The sequence below is a fragment of the Eurytemora carolleeae genome, unplaced genomic scaffold (genome assembly GCF_000591075.1).
Source record: "Eurytemora carolleeae unplaced genomic scaffold, Eaff_2.0 scaffold2052, whole genome shotgun sequence".
Classification (NCBI taxonomy): Eukaryota; Metazoa; Arthropoda; class Copepoda; order Calanoida; family Temoridae; genus Eurytemora; species Eurytemora carolleeae.
Genome location: NW_019397937.1, coordinates 1 through 6,655, shown reverse-complemented (window position 1 = coordinate 6,655; position 6,655 = coordinate 1). Strand labels below are relative to the sequence as shown.

The following is a 6,655-nucleotide window of genomic DNA, read 5'->3' as shown; positions in this document are numbered from 1 at the left end:
ACAATCAACATGCACATTAGTATTTTTTAAAAAAAAAACTATAGAAATTCCAAATTGATATTTTAGATTACATGCTTAAGATCTTGACAATTCAGCCAAACTTGGATAGCTTGTTTTCTTCCATTTGGCTTGAAAAACTATTATATTTTTCCGGAATTGATCTCTGTTGTTTGCTACTTACTGTTCGGTGTATTTATTTGAAATATTTGAATATGCAATATTGAAAAAAAGACTTAACTTTTTGGACTTTTTCAAACAATTTCTGGCTTCCATTTCAACTTGATTCGGCATCAAAAGAACTAAGATCTGGCTAAAAACTCAAATTTTCTAATCTTTGCAACCTTATTTCGTAGACATAGAGAATAGAATATATATTAGAGGGGAATTTCAAGAATCTCTCGGTATGAATTTTTTTAGTCCCTTCCAGCCTGAAAGGGAGTTAAAAGTGTACAAATCATGTAAATGTTCACAAATTATATGCAGTAGAGTATATTAATACAGTATGTTTCCTAGACTATTCAAATTATGAAATTGTCAGGTCAAATTTTATTCTATTTTACACAACCAGGTTCCAAAGATATAGGGATTAGAAAACTAGAGTTTGTACGTAGTGTTCAATTTTTCTAATCCCTTTACCTTTGCAACCTGATATCGGAGACCTTATATTTTTCTGACTATGAATTCTGTCAGGTCATATATTATTCTGTTCCACACCATCAGGTTCTAAAGATATGGGAATTATAAGATTAGAGTTTTTGGCTAGTGTTCCGTATCTTTTTCTAACTAAAGTGAACTCATTCATCAGTTTGTCTGTCTGCCTACTTATGATTCCCAATCTTTTAACAAATCTAGATTGTATTTAGGGCGTGTATAGTCAAGTAGAACTTCTACAAACTTTTATTAATTTCAACGCTGTAATCATACAGGGTGTACCACGAAACATGACATATTGGCGAATAGTTTAGAATGTCATCTTCCATAATTTGTTAAGAGCATAACAAAAATATTATATGACAGTTGTATACTATAAGTAAAACTTTTTTCAAAGTAAAATATATTTAAGTAAAAGATTGTGTTGACGAAATAAACTGCATAAAGTCTTACATATCTATAAATACAGTATATATGGAAGAAGACATTCAAAACTATTCGCCAACTGTATTATTTCATGGAACACCCTGTAGATAAGCTCAATATTCATCTCAGTTTTGAACATTTTATTGAAATTTCGAAATTTTTATCAAAATTATTTCTATCAAAAGAAGAATGTTTTTGGTGGGCAAATTATTTTTATAACAGAAAGGTTTCAAAAATATAGTTACGGAGCAAAAAGTAAAAATCACGACGAATTTACACTTAATTATGTGTCTAATTATTTAAGCCCAATTTTTACAAACTGGTTATATAAAAATATATGGTCCTCCTTATAACAGACAATAAATAGCACTATACTACTTTTCCTGAATCCTACGCTCAAATTTTTTGAATAGTGAGAAGTATTTAAACTAGGAAAAGGTAGTTGAACTACTTTTCTATGAGCGTGGCCGAGAGGAAACCAGACATTTAATTGAATCCTCCACCCACGTTAAAATAAAGTGAATTCCACGTAAAATTGATCTTATGTTTTAAATCAGACTTCTATAATCAAAGCGCAATGGAGAAGAACAAACCTGTGTTGGATTTCTAGATCTTTCTTTAAAGAAGTAGGAGAGACATACACCTCTGCCCCTTTAGTAAACAGTAAATTCAACATATATCAAGCATAAAGTCTGACCGCGTCATCCTTGTTGCACCGGCTAGTCCTGTTGAATGTCTGCCTAATTAAGCCAATGTTCGTGCGGTACAGTGCAAACTGGGACCGGAAAGGTTGACCCGGCTTGGAAATTCAAATGTACTACGGCTGCCTGTGGAGAATTTGACATCGTATCTGCACTGATTTCTGGTATTTACTGCAATTTTTAAAAATGAAATATGCAAAATTGACTTTTTTTCTACAAACTTTGATTTTCTATTTTCTTAATTCATGTTTGCAACCAAATGTCGTAAACCTTAGATATTTCAAACTATGAACTATGATATAAGTTTAAAATATACAAGGTTTCAAAGATATTAGGAATTACAAATTTCAGTTTGTAGCAAAGAGTTTCAACTATATGATAAGGACACTTAATTTGAATTTTTTTTATGTTTTTAATAGTTTTAAGTGTTTAATCACAAAGTTTTTTTTTAAAATAAAGACAACCGTTGTATTGGGATTAATTATTTCTCTTTTATATCTCTGATTCCTTCTGAAATTGTTTCCATTGTAAACCCAAAATTAGAGCTAGGATTGTGGATTTGGGGAGGCAGATAGGCGAGGGCCTTAATCCATCTTTATAAAGCAGTTATCTCTGTTTGTCATAACTCATAAACCCCCTGATTGATCCACCTAAAATGTTGATTTGATGGGTAACCAAACTATAATCAGTAAAATTTTAATAAAGACTAGAGATAATATTTTCTGTCTCTGCGGCTATTCATATTTTATAAATCATCTTTTTCTATAAATATTGATTCTTTACATTCTCCCTCTATCCAGGGTGGAATGGGGAATGACCCCCCCCCCCTTAAGCTGCATATGCCTCAAAATTAAAGGTGAATCGTTATACTTAGAGTTAAAATCTCGTTGCCTCTGATAAAATCTGGCAATTGGGAGTAGAAGGACTGGTCTTTAATGATGCCAGTTAAAGACGAATCAGGTTTACATTATTTAAATCTAAATAACGAAGCTTGAGTTCCAGTAAAAAGTTGCGAGGTTTAAAGGGACTGAAATAGGGTTTCCAGCGAAAAAAGAAAATCGTTTCGCGAAAATTTCCGCTTTTTTCGCGAAATTTCGCTTCAATCTGTTTCGCGAAAAAATGCGAAAATTTCGTTAAACAAATAATGCGAAAATTTCGCGAAGTAATTCGGAATTAAAAAAAAAAAATGCAAAATGTTGGAGAAAATTCATTTTAAAAGGCAAAATTCAGCTATGTTTTCGCGAAAAAGTTTGTAAATATTGACATATTGTATATTAATTTTTCAATTTTTCAATTCGACATATTACATATAAATTTTTCAATTCGACATATTATATATAATTTTTTCAATTCGACATATTATACATAATTTTTTCAATTCTACATATTATATATAAATTTTTCATTTTTATTTTCTATTATTTTTGTCCTCTGATCTTTTTAGATGAAAAAGTACAGTAATACAAATCTTAAGGATTGTTATAAACCAAAACGCATTTAAATTCAAATTTAAGAAAGCGAACGCATCTATAAGTCCTGGTTATTCCAGGTAAGTACCCCCCCCCCCTTCCCTTGTCTATTTGTGTACCCTAACTTAACACACACCTCTGCCCCTTTAGTAAAAGTAAATTCAATCTATTTGAAGCATAAAGTCTGACCGCGTAAACCTTGTTACACTGGCAAGTTCTGTCCATAGAGCTAGGTACAGTACAAACTGGGACCGGATAGGTTGACCCGGCTCGGAAATTCATATGTACTACGGCTGCCCGTGTTAAATATAAAATGCGTATGTTTTATCTAAGTAAATAAATCTAAGGCAACTTTTTATAAAAATCAATCAGTATGCGACCAATCCAGTTTTTAGATTATTTTTGTTATCTTTGTTGGCACAAAGATCTTATAATGATGTTTATATTTTTTAGAGAAGTCTACGCTCATATATTTATATTTGTATGTACAGAGTCTAAAACTAAAGAATGCGCGAATTTTAAGTTCGAGGTTAAAAGTTCTGTAAAATAATGAGTAGCTACTTAAATATTAAACTTTCTCAATTTTAAATTTGAATTTCCCGGGAAAATCTGAACCAATCAGAGAAAAGGATTTACGGAGAATATTACATAACCATCCCTAATCAGCTGATTACGTAACCGAAAACAAAACATATTTCGAGTTACAACCGTATTTTGGGTTTACATGCAAAAATTAATTAATCTAAAACGTGAAATTTCTTTAACAAGGTTTTCACGTTTAAATATATCGTAAAGTTGAATGCTGCTTTCTCAGCTGAATGATGATTGAATAATAGACAAATAGGGAAAATGCAGGATTTCAAGATTTTAACCCTGTGTTTAAATTTTAACTCGTCGATTTCGGCGAGTTAAATATTTAACCACATGGTTAAATATTATAACCTCACGGTTAAAGTTCAGGTTTAAATTAAGTCAGAAGTGGCATTTAACCATGAACTCAAAATTTAAGTCAAAACTTTTCGTTCTTTAGTTTTAGACTCTGGTATATATGTTTATAGCTATGCTGACCATTGGCTGAACCGAATTGGCTGAAATTCGGGTATCCTAGGGCTAACATATGCTAAAAAATCAAATTATTTTTCAATATTCCATTTTTTAATTCCACGGGCAACTCAGGGCGCTTTAGCTAGTTTCTAATTTTTCTTAATCTAATTATTTACATGTCTGAAACACGATACATAAAGTTCAAATTGCAATGATATAATATCAGATTTATATTGGATCAATATCCTTTGTTACCTCTGCTTCCAAAACCCGCAGGTCACTTTTAAAGAGAAAATGTAATTTCAAATTGTCTATTTTTAGATGGAACTTGGGAAAACAGAGATATTTCATTTTCGCTCAAAAATTGGTTTAAAGGATTTGTTGTAATTGTGACTATGTAAAAGAAGGGTCTGCCGATAGTCCCTTTATGTCGAAATAAATATTCAAATATCTATATTATATAAACTTTGCAAGTCTGTCTGTTTGCTTGTATCCAATAAACGTCAAAACGGCTGAACCAATCTGACCCAATTTTTTTGTAGAACCTTACATGACCACAGAAAAGGTTTATGGATGATCAGAATTTAAAAGTCCAAATCGAAGCCTAGTCATCTAATATTTTGGTAGAAATGACGTGTAAACGAATATTCGGACATGCCTTCTTTTGTAATCATGGTGTTCTGACAATATGCCCGGGGACTCTTTATATTTAGGGAATATATAGGGGTGCACCATAAGTCAGACTTCCCAGATCTTGGTTTAGATTAAAATACTGGAAAAATACAGGATTTTTAACATGTATTACACCAGCTCTGTCGTTGTTGTTACAAACCTCTTTTGAAATGAACAAAGGTAAACTTTATGCGACATCATTGGTACGACTTTGTGACCCCGTAGCTCGTCTAGTTTGGATTTTACGCACAAGGAGAAATTCAATTTTTATTCGGTTACTTATTAGAAGTTCAAAAAAATATCTTCTTTATATACTTTTCACGAAGAAGAGTTATAATTGAAAACATATAGGATTTAAATCTTACGTTATATTAATACAGAAAAACATTAGATTGTTTGATTCTAAATTGTAATTTTTAAACGTGTCATTAAAATTGTCTTCTGAGTATGCAAATTATGACCATACAGGGTTACCCACCAAGGATAATACTTCAGAGACGACTGTACGGAATTTATTCGTTCTTTTTTCTTTAACATCTATAAGTACCCTGCAGCTGCGCACTGGTTTCTATCTTTGCCAGATCATTAAAAATACCATTTAAAAATTGTAAAAATAAAAACCTTCAGACGGTCATATTTAAACTGTTTCAGGTCGTCATCAAATCATAAACTTTGTGTGTAACCCTCTAGAAAACGTCGATACATTCATGTTTACAAAAAAATTGCAATATTTACAACCAAAAAGATGATAAAAGAGCAAAAAATGCATTCATGGGTTTATTTTAAATTTAAAAATAAAGATGAAAGTAGAGCATATGATCAAAGTGTGTCCCCAGGGTACAAAGGAAGGAAAATAATAAAAAATATTTAAAATCCAGGTTTAGAGAGATAAATATACTGCTATACTCGTAAAGTACCATTATATACGAGCTAAAGGACTAGGTCAATATTTTTAGTCATAGTTATTCCAGCCGTTTACCCGCGCTTGGTTTAAGATTATGATTTTAGCTGAAATGGCCGGCGTTGCCCATAGAATTTCTAAAATTTTCGACATTTTTTATTCTTATCATTTCCTGGAATTCTCATGGGTTTCCTAAAAAAAATCTGCCATTTTGGTCCATGTCAAAGATCTGTAAAAAGTATATATATGTATCTCTATACACTGTCCATTTAATATTTAGCAACAGAATTAAAGGATTTATATTTAAAACGATTCTTATGGTTGGGTACTGTGATCTTGCTAGGCTGCGTTTGATGTATAAAACGTGCTGGGTCAACTCTACACTGGGTAGACCAGACTAGAGAGTATACGACTAAATGTTGTACTGGCTCAGATCATACAACTCTACACTGGGTAGTCCAGACTTGTATTGAGAGGAATCAGTTTCAGGTTTCCTTTCAATAAGACCCAGACAACAAGTTTTGTCGATGGGTAGACTTGTGAAAGTAATGTGCAAGTTTTCTTTAAAGATGTTTATTTTCACTCTTCTCATTTACACAAACACTCGTCTAAAAGCACATAACTGAAATATACAAAATAGTTAAAATATATATCTTGATAAATATGCATACACTTATGCATACAATCTAAAGGTTATTTAAGGTTTACAACTATTACCTTTTTATATTGATAAATTCATCTTGGAAACTGTCTCCACACCTGTGAAAGGTGCGGAGTTTAAATGGAAACTA

The 6,655-nt window shown here is 31.6% G+C and overlaps 1 long non-coding RNA gene across 1 annotated transcript; it reads right to left on the bottom strand.

The window, feature by feature from the left end:
* Nucleotides 1–6,147: 6,147 nt before the first annotated feature.
* On the bottom strand, nt 6,148–6,648 carry LOC111716395 (uncharacterized). The gene is made up of 2 exons (XR_002768476.1): nt 6,582–6,648; nt 6,148–6,486 (listed from the first exon to the last, which is right to left on the bottom strand). It is a non-coding gene; the product is annotated as an uncharacterized LOC111716395 (long non-coding RNA).
* Between the last annotated feature and the right edge of the window lie 7 nt (nt 6,649–6,655).